General features: G+C 45.5%; 1 protein-coding gene across 3 annotated transcripts in view; it reads right to left on the bottom strand.

Annotated features, from left to right (window-relative positions):
- Nucleotides 1-14,870, bottom strand: part of LOC110499566 (CSC1-like protein 2) — an 81,430-nt gene that overhangs the window by 59,668 nt on the left and 6,892 nt on the right. The window lies entirely within an intron of this gene.

Here is a 14,870-nt window from a genome sequence, read left to right as displayed (position 1 = left end):
TGCGCCGCAGGAATGACTGCTCCTATGTAAATAAACAGACGTGATTGGCTCTATGTAAATAAACAGACGTGATTGGCTCCTATTTAAATAAACAGACGTGATTGGCTCTATGTAAATAAACAGACGTGACTGGCTCTATGTAAATAAACAGACGTGATTGGCTCTATGTAAATAAACAGACGTGATTGGCTCTATGTAAATAAACAGACGTGAAACAGTCTGAAAACATCTCAGAAACAGTCTGAAAACATCTCAGAAACAGTCTGAAAACATCTCAGAAACAGTCTGAAAACATCTCAGAAACAGTCTGAAAACATCTCAGAAACAGTCTGAAAACACCTCTCAGAAACAGTCTGAAAACATCTCAGAAACAGTCTGAAAACACCTCTCAGAAACAGTCTGAAAACACCTCTCAGAAACAGTCTGAAAACATCTCAGAAACAGTCTGAAAACATCTCAGAAACAGTCTGAAAACATCTCAGAAACAGTCTGAAAACATCTCAGAAACAGTCTGAAAACAACTATCAGAAACAGTCTGAAAACACCTCTCAGAAACAGTCTGAAAACACCTCTCAGAAACAGTCTGAAAACACCTCTCAGAAACAGTCTGAAAACACCTCTCAGAAACAGTCTGAAAACACCTCTCAGAAACAGTCTGAAAACACCTCTCAGAAACAGTCTGAAAACACCTCTCAGAAACAGTCTGAAAACACCTCTCAGAAACAGTCTGAAAACACCTCTCAGAAACAGTCTGAAAACACCTCTCAGAAACAGTCTGAAAACACCTCTCAGAAACAGTCTGAAAACACCTCTCAGAAACAGTCTGAAAACACCTCTCAGAAACAGTCTGAAAACACCTCTCAGAAACAGTCTGAAAACACCTCTCAGAAACAGTCTGAAAACACCTCTCAGAAACAGTCTGAAAACACCTCTCAGAAACAGTCTGAAAACACCTATCAGAAACAGTCTGAAAACATCTCAGAAACAGTCTGAAAACCTCTCAGAAACAGTCTGAAAACACCTCTCAGAAACAGTCTGAAAACATCTCAGAAACAGTCTGAAAACACCTCTCAGAAACAGTCTGAAAACACCTCTCAGAAACTGTCTGAAAAGAGACCAGAAATACAGCAGAACAGAACAATGTTGAAGACGCCTCCAACCAACATCAACATTTAGTTTGGCAGTAATAATTTGCCTTCTGTAAGTTTAAGAAACATTGCCTCGTGTCTTGTCATTCCATTACCAAACACCCACATATCTGTAAGATATTTTCAAAATGTCTCTCCCTCATGAGGAGGATAATGACATTTCAGAAGTTTACTGATAATTTTTTGGTTTAAGTGATTCAAATGTGTCATTCTGTTACCAAATCAGTAAAAAAAAAAAAAATACAATTGAGGGACTATAGAGCCCTTTGTACCAGGCCATTAGGACCTGATGGAGGGACAATAGAGCCCTGAGTACCAGGCCATTAGGACCTGATGGAGGGACAATAGAGCCCTGAGTACCAGGCCATTAGGACCTGATGGAGGGACAATAGAGCCCTGAGTACCAGGCCATTAGGACCTGATGGAGGGACAATAGAGCCCTGAGTACCAGGCCATTAGGACCTGATGGAGGGACAATAGAGCCCTGAGTACCAGGCCATTAGAACCTGATGGAGGGACAATAGAGCCCTGAGTACCAGGCCATTATTAGGACCCTATGGAGGGACAATAGAGCCCTGAGTACCAGGCTATTAGAACCTGATGGAGGGACAATAGAGCTCGGAGTACCAGGCCATTAGGATCTGATGGAGGGACAATAGAGCCCTGAGTATCAGGCCATTAGGACGTGGATGGCCGTTTGCTAGTTGGATACTACCAGGGTACTACCAACACATGTCCAGGGTGCACAAAAGGAGATTACCGTAAATGTATTGTGGTCATGACTGCAGAAGTGGTGGTAATACGGCCATCTCAACAGCCCGACATGTATCCATTAAGGCCTGATATTGTTTTCAACTACTCTTAACAGAGGACACAACTGTTGTAACATAATGAATACTAAACTAAAAACATGAATAATCTAATCTGGTACAGAACAAGATGAACTAAACTGTTACTGTGTCCTGTTATTAAAGTCAGATGTTATTACTATATTAATAGCATGGTTATGATGTCTACGTCACGCTTCTCATCTGAACAGTCAGATCAGGTCGTCTCAAAACAAAAGCCTTTGTATTAACGTTGGGAGAAGGGGGTCAAAAAGATGAGAGAGAAGACTACAGTAGCTGAACAAGCCGTCTTGCAGAGTGTTTGAGGGATAGTCTATACATGGTAAATGGGTCAAAGGCTCCGGCAATGGTGTGGTTTAAGAAGAGAACATGTGGTCTAAAGTAGTGCACTACGTTACCCATAGGGCTCTGGTCTAAACTAGTGCACTACGTTACCCATAGGGCTCTGGTCTAAACTAGTGCACTACGTTACCCATAGGACTCTGGTCTAAACTAGTGCACTACGTTACCCATAGGGCTCTGGTCTAAACGAGTGCACTACGTTACCCATAGGGCTCTGCTCTAAAGTAGTGCACTACGTTACCCATAGGGCTCTGGTCTGAACTAGTGCACTACGTTACCCATAGGGCTCTGCTCTAAAGTAGTGCACTACGTTACCCATAGGGCTCTGCTCTAAAGTAGTGCACTACGTTACCCATAGGGCTCTGGTCTAAACTAGTGCACTACGTTACCCATAGGGTTCTGGTCAAAACTAGCGCACTATATAGAGAATAGGGTGCCATTTGGGAGTCTTGTCTGCTCTCCGGGTTGAGACGTTGGGGTCTCGTCTCCTCTCCGGGTTGAGACTGTGGTGTCTATACCCTCTATTAATCTATTGTTCTCTAGCAGCCTCCCTCTGTCCCTCTCGCCATTCCTTGACCTATCACCTCTCCCCCTCCCTCTCCGTTCCTTGCTCTCTCAACTCCCGGCCACTCTCATTTTTCTCTGTCAGCGTGATGTCACAGCATTCCAGGAGGAGTATTAATGGGTTAGTGTTGGGACAGATGAGCAGAACAGCGCTGGTAATGTGTGTGTGTGGGGTAATGTTGGTGTTAGTAGGTCGAAGGGCAAAGAGGCAGAGAAAAATAACATTTTTTTTGCAGTACACACATCAGATTGCTTGTTAGCCTCTTAGCCCATTAGCCTAGTCTGAGAAACGCCTCTTAGCCCATTAGCCTAGTCTGAGAAACGCCTCTTAGCCCATTAGCCTAGGAAACGCCTCTTAACCTAGTCTGAGAAACGCCTTAGCCCATTAACCTAGTCCGAGAAAAGCCTCTTAGCCCATTAGCCTAGTCTGAGAAACACCTCTTAGCCCATTAGCCTAGGAAACGCCTCTTAACCTAGTCTGAGAAACACCTCTTAGCCCATTAGCCTAGTCTGAGAAACGCCTCTTAGCCCATTAGCCTAGTCTGAGAAACGCCTCTTAGCCCATTAGCCTAGTCTGAGAAACGCCTCTTAGCCCATTAGCCTAGTCTGAGAAACGCCTCTTAGCCCATTAGCCTAGTCTGAGAAACGCCTCTTAGCCCATTAGCCTAGTCTGAGAAACGCCTCTTAGCCTATTAGCCTAGTCTAAGAAACGCCTCTTAGCCCATTAGCCTAGTCTGAGAAACGCCTCTTAACCTAGTCTGAGAAACGCCTCTTAGCCCATTAGCCTAGTCTGAGAAACGCCTCTTAGCCCATTAGCATAGTCTGAGAAACGCCTCTTAGCCCATTAGCCTAGTCTGAGAAACGCCTCTTAGCCCATTAGCCTAGTCTGAGAAACGCCTCTTAGCCTAGTCTGAGAAACGCCTCTTAGCCTAGTCTGAGAAACGCCTCTTAGCCCATTAACCTAGTCTGAGAAACGCCTCTTAGCCCATTAGCCTCGTCTGAGAAACGCCTCTTAGCCCATTAGCCTCGTCTGAGAAACGCCTCTTAGCCTCGCCTGAGAAACGCCTCTTAGCCCATTAGCCTCGCCTGAGAAACGCCTCTTAGCCCATTAGCCTCGTCTGAGAAACGCCTCTTAGCCCATTAGCCTCGTCTGAGAAACGCCTCTTAGCCCATTAGCCCCGTCTGAGAAACGCCTCTTAGCCCATTAGGCGTTTCTCAGACGAGGCTCTTAGCCCATTAGCCTCGCCTGAGAAACGCCTCTTAGCCCATTAGCCTAGTCTGAGAAACGCCTCTTAGCCCATTAGCCTAGTCTGAGAAACGCCTCTTAACCTAGTCTGAGAAACGCCTCTTAGCCCATTAGCCTAGTCTGAGAAACGCCTCTTAGCCCATTAGCCTAGTCTGAGAAACGCCTCTTAGCCCATTAGCCTAGTCTGAGAAACGCCTCTTAGCCCATTAGCCTAGTCTGAGAAACGCCTCTTAGCCCATTAGCCTAGTCTGAGAAACGCCTCTTAGCCCATTAGCCTAGTCTGAGAAACGCCTCTTAGCCCCTTAACCTAGTCTGAGAAACGCCTCTTAGCCTAGTCTGAGAAACGCCTCTTAGCCTAGTCTGAGAAACGCCTCTTAGCCTAGTCTGAGAAACGCCTCTTAGCCTAGTCTGAGAAACGCCTCTTAGCCTAGTCTGAGAAACGCCTCTTAGCCTAGTCTGAGAAACGCCTCTTAGCCTAGTCTGAGAAACGCCTCTTAGCCTAGTCTGAGAAACGCCTCTTAGCCTAGTCTGAGAAACGCCTCTTAGCCTAGTCTGAGAAACGCCTCTTAGCCTAGTCTGAGAAACGCCTCTTAACCTAGTCTGAGAAACGCCTCTTAACCTAGTCTGAGAAACGCCTCTTAACCTAGTCTGAGAAACGCCTCTTAACCTAGTCTGAGAAACGCCTCTTAACCTAGTCTGAGAAACGCCTCTTAACCTAGTCTGAGAAACGCCTCTTAACCTAGTCTGAGAAACGCCTCTTAGCCTAGTCTGAGAAACGCCTCTTAACCTAGTCTGAGAAACGCCTCTTAGCCTCGTCTGAGAAACGCCTCTTAACCTAGTCTGAGAAACGCCTCTTAACCTAGTCTGAGAAACGCCTCTTAGCCTAGTCTGAGAATAGCTTCCAAGCCAAACCACTGCTGGGGGCATTACCACAACTATCTCCTACGCCACCCCAGGGGTTGTTCAACTTTTTATCCAGCGGAAACAAGAAATTCTGTGTTTTTCTGGGATCCAAGCATATGAAATCGTGTGACAGGTCTGGTGAGTATATAGGCCACGAAAGAACTGGGCCAATTTCAGCTTCCAGGAATTGTGTACAAATCCTTGCGACATGGGGCCGTGCATTATCATGCTGAAACATGAGGTGATGGCGGAGCATGAAAGGCACAACAACGGGCCTCGGGATCTTGTAACTATCTCCGTGCATTCAAATTGCCATCGATGAAATGTATTTGTGTTCGTTGTCCGTAGATTACGCCTGCCCATACCATAACCCCACCGTCACCATGGGGCACTCTGTTCCCAACGTTGACATCAGCAACCCGCTAGCCCACACAATGCCATACGTCTGCGGTTGTGAGGCCGGATGGACGTACTGCCAAATTCTCCACGTACCGCCAAACTGGAGGCAGCTTATGGTAGAGAAATTAACATTACACTCTCAGCAACAGCTCTGGTGGACATTCCTGCAGTCAGCAATTACTGAACATGCACCTGTGGAACTGTCGTTAAGACACTAACAGCTTACAGACGTTAGGCAATTAAGGTCACAGTAATGAAAACATAGGACAATAAAGAGGCCTTTCTACTGACTCTGTAAAACACCAAAAGATAGATGCCCAGGGTCCCTGCTCATCTGCGTGAACGTGCCTTAGGCATGCTGCAAGGAGGCGTGACTGCAGATGTGGCCAGGGCAATAAATTGCAATGTCCGTACTGTGAGATGCCTAAGACAGCGCTACAGGGAGCCAGGACGGACAGCTGATCGTCCTCGCAGTGGCAAACCACATGTAACAACACCTGCACAGGATCGGTACATCCGAACATCACACATTCGGGACAGGTCCCAGATTGCAACAACAACTGCCCGAGTTACATCAGGAACGCACAATCCCTCCATCAATGCTCAGACTGTCCGCAATAGGCTGAGAGAGGCTGGACTGAGGGCTTGTAGGCCTGTTGTAAGGCAGGTCCTCACCAGACATCACCGGCAACAACGTCACCTATGGGCACAAACACACAGTTGTTGGACCAGACAGGACTGGCAAAAAGTGCTCTTCACTGACGAGTCTAGGATTTGTCTCACCAGGGGTGATGGTTGTCATTGAAGGAATGAGCGTTACACCGAGGCTTGTACTCTGGAGCAGGATCGATTTGGAGGTGGAGGATCCGTCATGGTCTGGGGCGGTGTGTCACAGCATCATCGGACTGAGCTTGTTGTCATTGCAGGCAATCTCAACACTGAGCGTTACAGGGAAGACATCCTCCTCCCTCATGCTGTACCCTTCCTGCAGGCTCATCCTGACATGACCCTCCAGCATGACAATGCCACCAGCCATACTGCTCGTTCTGTGTGTGATTTCCTGCAAGACAGGAATGTCAGTGTTCTACCATGGCCAGCGAAGAGCCCGGATCTCAATCCCATTGAGCACGTCTGGGACCTGTTGGATCGGAGGGTGGGTGCTAGGGCCATTCCCCCCAGAAATGTCTGGGAACTTGCAGGTGCCTTGGTGGAAGAGTGGGGTAACAACTCACAGCAAAAACAGGCAAATCTGGTGCAGTCCATGACGAGGAGATGACACTCAGCGCTGTGACACTCAGCGCTGTGACACTCAGCGCTGTGACACTGTAACAATGTAGCACTGTAACAATGTAGCACTGTAACACTCAGCGCTGTAACACTAACACTCAGCTGTTACACTCAGCGCTGTTACACTCAGCGCTGTAACACTCAGCGCTGTAACACTCAGCGCTGTAACACTCAGCGCTGTGACACTGTAACAATGTAGCACTGTAACAATGTAGCACTTGCAGCTCGTCAAGCGTCACAAATAGAACCAAGTTCTATTTTAGCGCCTGGCGACGCAGACGCTCGTTGACGAATGTGAGCGGTGTGGGTCAGCAAGTAACCCTAACATTGATATAACTGAGATTTCAGTAAGGGAACATAATGCTCATCGGTCTCTTGCTCATGGCTGAGCCTTTTTTCCCGTGCTCAGTGACGTCGAGCAACCAACAGACTGCTTTAACTAACAACAACATGCTCAGTGACGTCAACCAAGAGACTGCTTTAACTACAACAACATGCTCAGTGACGTCGAGCAACAGACTGCTTTAACTACAACAACATGCTCAGTGACGTCAACCAACAGACTGCTTTAACTAACAACAACATGCTCAGTGACGTCAACCAACAGACTGCTTTAACTACAACAACATGCTCAGTGACGTCGAGCAACAGACTGCTTTAACTACAACAACATGCTCAGTGACGTCAACCAACAGACTGCTTTAACTAACAACAACATGCTCAGTGACGTCAACCAACAGACTGCTTTAACTACAACAACATGCTCAGTAACGTCGAGCAACCAACCGACTGCTTTAACTACAACAACATGCTCAGTGACGTCAACCAACAGACTGCTTTAACTACAACAACATGCTCAGTGACGTCGAGCAACAGACTGCTTTAACTAAAAACAACATGCTCAGTGACGTCAACCAACAGACTGCTTTAACTACAACAACATGCTCAGTGACGTCAACCAAGAGACTGCTTTAACTACAACAACATGCTCAGTGACGTCAACCAACAGACTGCTTTAACTAAAAACAACATGCTCAGTGACGTCAACCAACAGACTGCTTTAACTACAACAACATGCTCAGTGACGTCAACCAACAGACTGCTTTAACTACAACAACATGCTCAGTGACGTCAACCAACAGACTGCTTTAACTACAACAACATGCTCAGTGACGTCAACCAACAGACTGCTTTAACTACAACAACATGCTCAGTGACGTCAACCAACAGACTGCTTTAACTAACAACAACATGCTCAGTGACGTCAACCAACAGACTGCTTTAACTAACAACAACATGCTCAGTGACGTCAACCAACAGACTGACGAGTCATTATCAGTCTAGGAAGTTCCAAAATGGCACCCTATTCCCTACATAGTGCACTAGGGCCCATAAGGTTCTGGTCAGAAGTAGTGCACTATGTAGGACAATAGGGTCCCATTTGGGAGAGGTTAGGATGTTCCCATATTCCCATCAACATATTTCAGTTAATCTAATATGCAGAATCTGCGAAGGAGAGGGAGGGGACTTCTTAGAACAAACAAACCTTCGGTCTGCACTTCGACTCATCAAACGGATGGCTGTCACTCTAGTCCACACACAGAGCGTACTGAGAGCACAGCTCAGGGTTTAGTGTGTGGTAACCTTGACACAAAACAGTCAAAAAAAACACACGACAAAAAAACAAAAACAACCTGTGTCTAAGTCAGAGAGGAAACACAGCAGTATCAGCCAACTGTCCAACCTACACTACAGTATCGGATGCTTCCACTCTGACCCAGTTTTCCAAAGGATCTCCATTATCTCGTTTTAGTCATTTAAAATGTACACTGAAAAACGGTGTTACTAAATGAATACAGGGGCAGCACTGTACTGACTACGTGTACAGTACCAGCTGTAGTCAGAGACGTATAGAAACCCTGCGTTGATGATGCTATGTATTGGCCAATGAGAGGCTTTGAAGCCACAGGTCGGCCATACTGGCACTAACCAGAAGAATTCTACAGCATTTCAATTCAAATGGACACAATTAAGTGTATTTAAGTATTTTGTTGTTGTATTGAGGATCAGTAACATTAGTAGTATTTATTGGGATCCCCACTACTCTTCCTGGGGTCCAAACAGGAAACAAAAACGACTGATAAAATACATAATATGATAACGCAACATCAAATAATCTCCTGCCTCTTCCTCTGCCTTCAGAAACAGCCTCTGCCTTCAGAAACAGCCTCTGCCTTCAGAAACAGCCTCAGCCTCTGCCCCCAGCCTCTGCCTTCAGAAACAGCCTCAGCCTTCAGAAACAGCCTCAGCCTCTGCCTTCAGAAACAGCCTCAGCCTCTGCCTTCAGAAACAGCCTCAGCCTCTGCCTTCAGAAACAGCCTCAGCCTCTGCCTTCAGAAACAGCCTCAGCCTCTGCCTTCAGAAACAGCCTCAGCCTCTGCCTTCAGAAACAGCCTCAGCCTCTGCCTTCAGAAACAGCCTCAGCCTCTGCCTTCAGAAACAGGCTATGGGTCCTGTCCTGTGAGCAGTTCCAGCACCTACAAGCCAAGGATTCGGTCAAGGTCACCCACCTACATAGAGTTGAAGTTGGAAGTTTACCTTAGCCACATATGTTTAAAAACTCAGTTTCACAATTCCTGACATTTAATCCTCGTATTCCCTGTTTAAGGTCAGATCAAATAAAGTGGTGATCCTAAGAATGTGAAAGGTCAGAATAATAGTAGAGAGAATGATTTATTTCAGCTTTTATTTCTTTCATCACATTCCCAGAGGGTCAGACGTTTAGATGCATTGAATTAGTATTTGGTAGCAATGCCTTTAAATTGTTTAACTTGGGTCAAATGTTTCCACAGGCTTCTTCACGCTTTTTATTACAGTTCTGGCCACACATTATCTATGGGATTGAGGTCAGGGCTTTGTGATGGCCACTCCAATACCTTTGTTGTCCTTAAGCCATTTTGCCACAACTTTGGAAGTATTGGGGTCATTGTCCATTTGGAAGACCCATTTTGCGACCTAGCTTTAACTTCCTGACTGATGTCTTGAGATGTTGCTTTAATATATCCACATCATTTTCCAGCCTCATGATGCCATCTATTTTGTGAAGTGCACCAGTCCCTCCTGCAGCAAAGCACCCCCACAACATGATGCTGCCACCCCCGTTCTTCACGGTTGGGATGGTGTTCTTCGGCTTGCAAGACTCCCCCTTTTTCCTCCAAACATAACAATGGTCATTATGGCCAAACAGTTCTATATTTGTTTCATCAGATCAGAGGACAATTCTCCAAAAAGTACGATCTTTTGATGACGGTTTTGAAGCAGTGGCTTCTTCCTTGCTGAGCGGCCTTTCAGGTTATGTCGATACAGGACTTGTTCTACTGTGGATATAGATACTTTTGTACCCGTTTCCTCCAGCATCTTCACATTTGTTGTTCTGGGATTGATTTGCACTTTTCGCACCAAAGTACGTTCATCTCTAGGAGACAGACCGCTTCTCCTTCCTGAGCGGTATGACGGCTGCGTGGTCCCATGGTGTTTATACTTGCGTACTATTGTTTGTACAGATGAACGTGGTACCTTCAGGCGTTTGGAAATTGCTCCCAAGGATGAACCAGACTTGTGGAGGCCTACAATTTTTTTTCTGAGGTCTCAGCTGATTTCTTTAGATTTTCCCATGATGTCAATCAAAGATGCACTGAGTTTGAAGGTAGGCCTTGAAATACATCCACAGGTACATCTCCAATTGACTCAAATTATGTCAATTAGCCTATCAGAAGCTTCTAAAGCCATGACATCATTTTCGGGAATTTTCCCTGCTGTTTAAAGGCACAGTCAAACTGGAATTGTGATACAGTGAATTATAAGTGAAATAATCTGTCTGCAAACAATTGTTGGAAAAATTACTTGTGTCATGCACAAAGTAGATGTCCTAACCGACTTGCCAAAACTATAGTTTGTTAACAATACATTTGTGGAGTGGTTGAAAAACGAGTTCATGACTCCAACCTAAGTGTTCGTGAACTTCAGACTTCAAACTGTAATACAGTGTAAATTACAAATCAAAATGGCCGTGTCTCTTCGCGGTCCCCGTCTTGCCGTAGGGTGTTATTTTATTCATTGTTTTTTTTTTATCTGGTTTTGTAGCTAGCTTGAGTTAAATGGGGTGGCCCGAGAGTTCCATGTAGTCATGGCTCTATTTAATACTGTGTGTTTTTCCCAGCTTCTGTTCTGAACCTGGGGACTGTGAAGAGACCTCTTGTTTCACGTCGTATTGCACCGATGAGTGTCCGTTGCTTTTTATGCTTAAATCCACTTTTGAAAATGCATGTACGTAATTACAATATATATATATATGGTTACTGAATCTCTGATCAAGCTCAGTACAGTTTTTCAAATTGAAAATTATGCAACACTCATTACCGTAACATACATTCTAATCTCTGAGACCTGCTCGTCATTACCGTAACATACATTCTAATCTCTGAGACCTGCTCGTCATTACCGTAACATACATTCTAATCTCTGAGACCTGCTCGTCATTACCGTAACATACATTCTAATCTCTGAAACCCGCTCGTCATTACCGTAACATACATTCTAATCTCTGAGACCTGCTCGTCATTACCGTAACATACACTCTAATCTCTGAGACCTGCTCGTCATTACCGTAACATACATTCTAATCTCTGAGACCTGCTCGTCATTACCGTAATGCACCAAAATATTTAGGAGATATAATATCAGTCATTTTGGCTTAAGAACAAATTCTTATTTACAATGACGGCCTAGTGGGTTAATTCTTATTTACAATGACGGCCTAGGAACAGTGGGTTAACTGCCTTGTTCAGGAGCAGAACAACAGATTTTTTTTTACCTTGTCAGCTCTGGGATTTGATCTTGCAACCTTTCGGTTACTATTCCAATGCTCTAACCACTAGGCTACCTGTCTCTAACCACTAGGCTACCTGTCTCTAACCACTAGGCTACCTGTCTCTAACCACTAGGCTACCTGTCTCTAACCACTAGGCTACCTGGCTCTAACCACTAGGCTACCTGGCTCTAACCACTAGGCTACCTGGCTCTAACCACTAGGCTACCTGGCTCTAACCACTAGGCTACCTGGCTCTAACCACTAGGCTACCTGCTCTAACCACTAGGCTACCTGGCTCTAACCACTAGGCTACCTGCTCTAACCACTAGGCTACCTGGCTCTAACCACTAGGCTACCTGCTCTAACCACTAGGCTACCTGCCACCCCAAAGACAGTGTGGACATGGTTTAGACACGGTTAAGGACTATGTCTTCCTACTAATTAGGCTGTGTGTGACGTTTTAAACCATATGTAATGTTCTGTATCATGTTCGGTGTGGACCCCAGGAAAAGTAGCTGATCCTTTCCCACCGGCTAACGGGGAACCAAATAAATACCAAAAATACACGTGCTTAATTAAGTCATTTTTTGTTTTGAGTCGACTTCCCGGTCAGACCCGGGAGGCAAGCCCAGGTCCAAATCAATACGCCCACTCATCCACCCCGACCAACCAGCTTAAATGTGGTTTTTTTTGTTGTCTTATATAACCAGACCAAACGTAACATATCACACTAATTTGAATGTCCCAGAATGTACGTTTACTGCGTTCCATCTTGGTCTATGACACCAGGATGGTCAGATTTACTCAGGAGGTATACGATGCAGCTCAGGCATAGCATGTAGGCCTATTGCTTCTACGCGTTTCATGTATTCACTCAGGTTGCGGGTGCGGACCGAACCGGACCGAACCGGAGCTCCCCATTACGAATGGTTCTGTATGAACACCCTGACTATTTACTTCACCTCAACTAAACACAGTCACCCTCCTAGACATGAGCTGTCAGTCAGTCAGGGTCTCTCTATACAAACTGTTTCTGTACTGTAGGCTAGGTCGGGACACTAACTGAGCTACCGTCACCTATCCCCCTGATGCAGCCGGTTGCTAGGACACCACGGTTCCGCCAGACAGTCACACCAAACAAAACAAACAGAAGGCGCAATGAGGCTGAACATCACATGCTCAGCCTTAGTTCAACTCTAGAATAGGTGCATGGAGGCAGGATAATGAGGCTGAACATCACATGCTCAGCCTTAGTTCAACTCTAGAATAGGTGCATGGAGGCAGGATAATGAGGCTGGACATCACATGCTCAGCCTTAGTTCAACTCTAGAATAGGTGCATGGAGGCAGGATAATGAGGCTGGACATCACATGCTCAGCCTTAGTTCAACTCTAGAATAGGTGCATGGAGGCAGGATAATGAGGCTGGACATCACATGCTCAGCCTTAGTTCAACTCTAGAATAGGTGCATGGAGGCAGGATAATGAGGCTGGACATCACATGCTCAGCCTTAGTTCAACTCTAGAATAGGTGCATGGAGGCAGGATAATGAGGCTGGACATCACATGCTCAGCCTTAGTTCAACTCTAGAATAGGTGCATGGAGGCAGGATAATGAGGCTGAACATCACATGCTCAGCCTTAGTTCAACTCTAGAATAGGTGCATGGAGGCAGGATAATGAGGCTGAACATCACATGCTCAGCCTTAGTTCAACTCTAGAATAGGTGCATGGAGGCAGGATAATGAGGCTGGACATCACATGCTCAGCCTTAGTTCAACTCTAGAATAGGTGCATGGAGGCAGGATAATGAGGCTGAACATCACATGCTCAGCCTTAGTTCAACTCTAGAATAGGTGCATGGAGGCAGGATAATGAGGCTGAACATCACATGCTCAGCCTTAGTTCAACTCTAGAATAGGTGCATGGAGGCAGGATAATGAGGCTGAACATCACAGGCTAAGCACTTGGTTCAACTATAGAGAAGGTCAGCAGCATTACCACCCTGCATCCCACTGCTGGCTTGTTTCTGAAGCTAAGCAGGGTTGGTCCTGGTCAGTCCCTGGATGGGAGACCAGATGCTGCTGGAAGTGGTGTTGGAGGGCCAGTAGGAGGCACTCTTTCCTCTGGTCTAAAAAAATGCCCCAGGGCAGTAATTGGGGACATTGCCCTGTGTAGGATGTTGTCTTCTGGATGAGATGTTAAACGGGTGTCCTGACTCTGTGGTCACTACAGATATCGGCCAAAAAAATAGTTTTTTTGTATGTTCAAATAGCTGGCTAGCTAGATGAACACTGTTTACATCTGACCCGCTGGTAATTATGAAGCTAAATGTTATCTTGTAGTGTCTGCATTGCCATTGTTGGTATGGAAGCAGGTTCAGTGTGTACAGCAGGGCATTATAGTACAGCTGTAGCAGTCAACAGTCAATAACAAGTAATAGGACATGAATTAATTCATGCTTTAACCTATATTTTTTAGAATGTGTCTTTCAGCATAAACCTGCTCTCCACCACCAGGACACGGAGATGATGGAGTAATCGAATAAGCAACGATTCAGGTATTTTGTCTTTGTACTTTGAGCACATTGCTTGGACTTGGGGAGGGGGGGGGGGAATGCAGGCTATAATGTCTGGTCTATTTTAGTCTGTTTTCCTCCTTCACAGCTGTAATGGTCTGGAGCCTGGTGATGTTGTGGCCAAGGAGCCTTCACTCCGATGGAACCAGGTTTCAGCTGCTGTGCAATGTTGACGTCCTTCCTCCCAGAGAGGTGAAAGCCCTCCCCCATACTGGACATAACCCGGCAAACATTGAAAAGGCCACAGACATTACATGTCCTGCTTCAAAGGGCAGGACAGAAATATGCTCTCGGGCGAGATTCCTTTGTTCATATCATAACCTGCACCAAAGTTCCTCAAAGGATCCGGATGATATAGGCCGAAACAGTGTTTTCACCTCAGCCTTTGTGTTTGAAGGTTGTACCTAAAAAGTGTAGCCTACTATCATTAGCACTTGGAAGTTAATGAAGTATTCGGTCTGCTTTAAATGACGTGCATCTTATAAAACGGCTTCATAAACACTAGATAAATGTGTTACAAATCTATAACTGTATGTCATGCTTTATAAAGGGTTCATAAACACTATATAAATGTGTTACAAATCTATAACTGTATGTCATGCTTTATAAAGGCTTCATAAACACTAGATAAATGTGTTACAAATCTATAACTGTATGTCATGCGTTATAAAGGGTTCATAAATGTG

This window comes from Oncorhynchus mykiss, chromosome 20, assembly GCF_013265735.2.
Source record: "Oncorhynchus mykiss isolate Arlee chromosome 20, USDA_OmykA_1.1, whole genome shotgun sequence".
NCBI lineage: Eukaryota > Metazoa > Chordata > Actinopteri > Salmoniformes > Salmonidae > Oncorhynchus > Oncorhynchus mykiss.
Note: the sequence above shows the minus strand (reverse complement) of the source record. Positions and strands in the feature narration are given on the sequence as shown.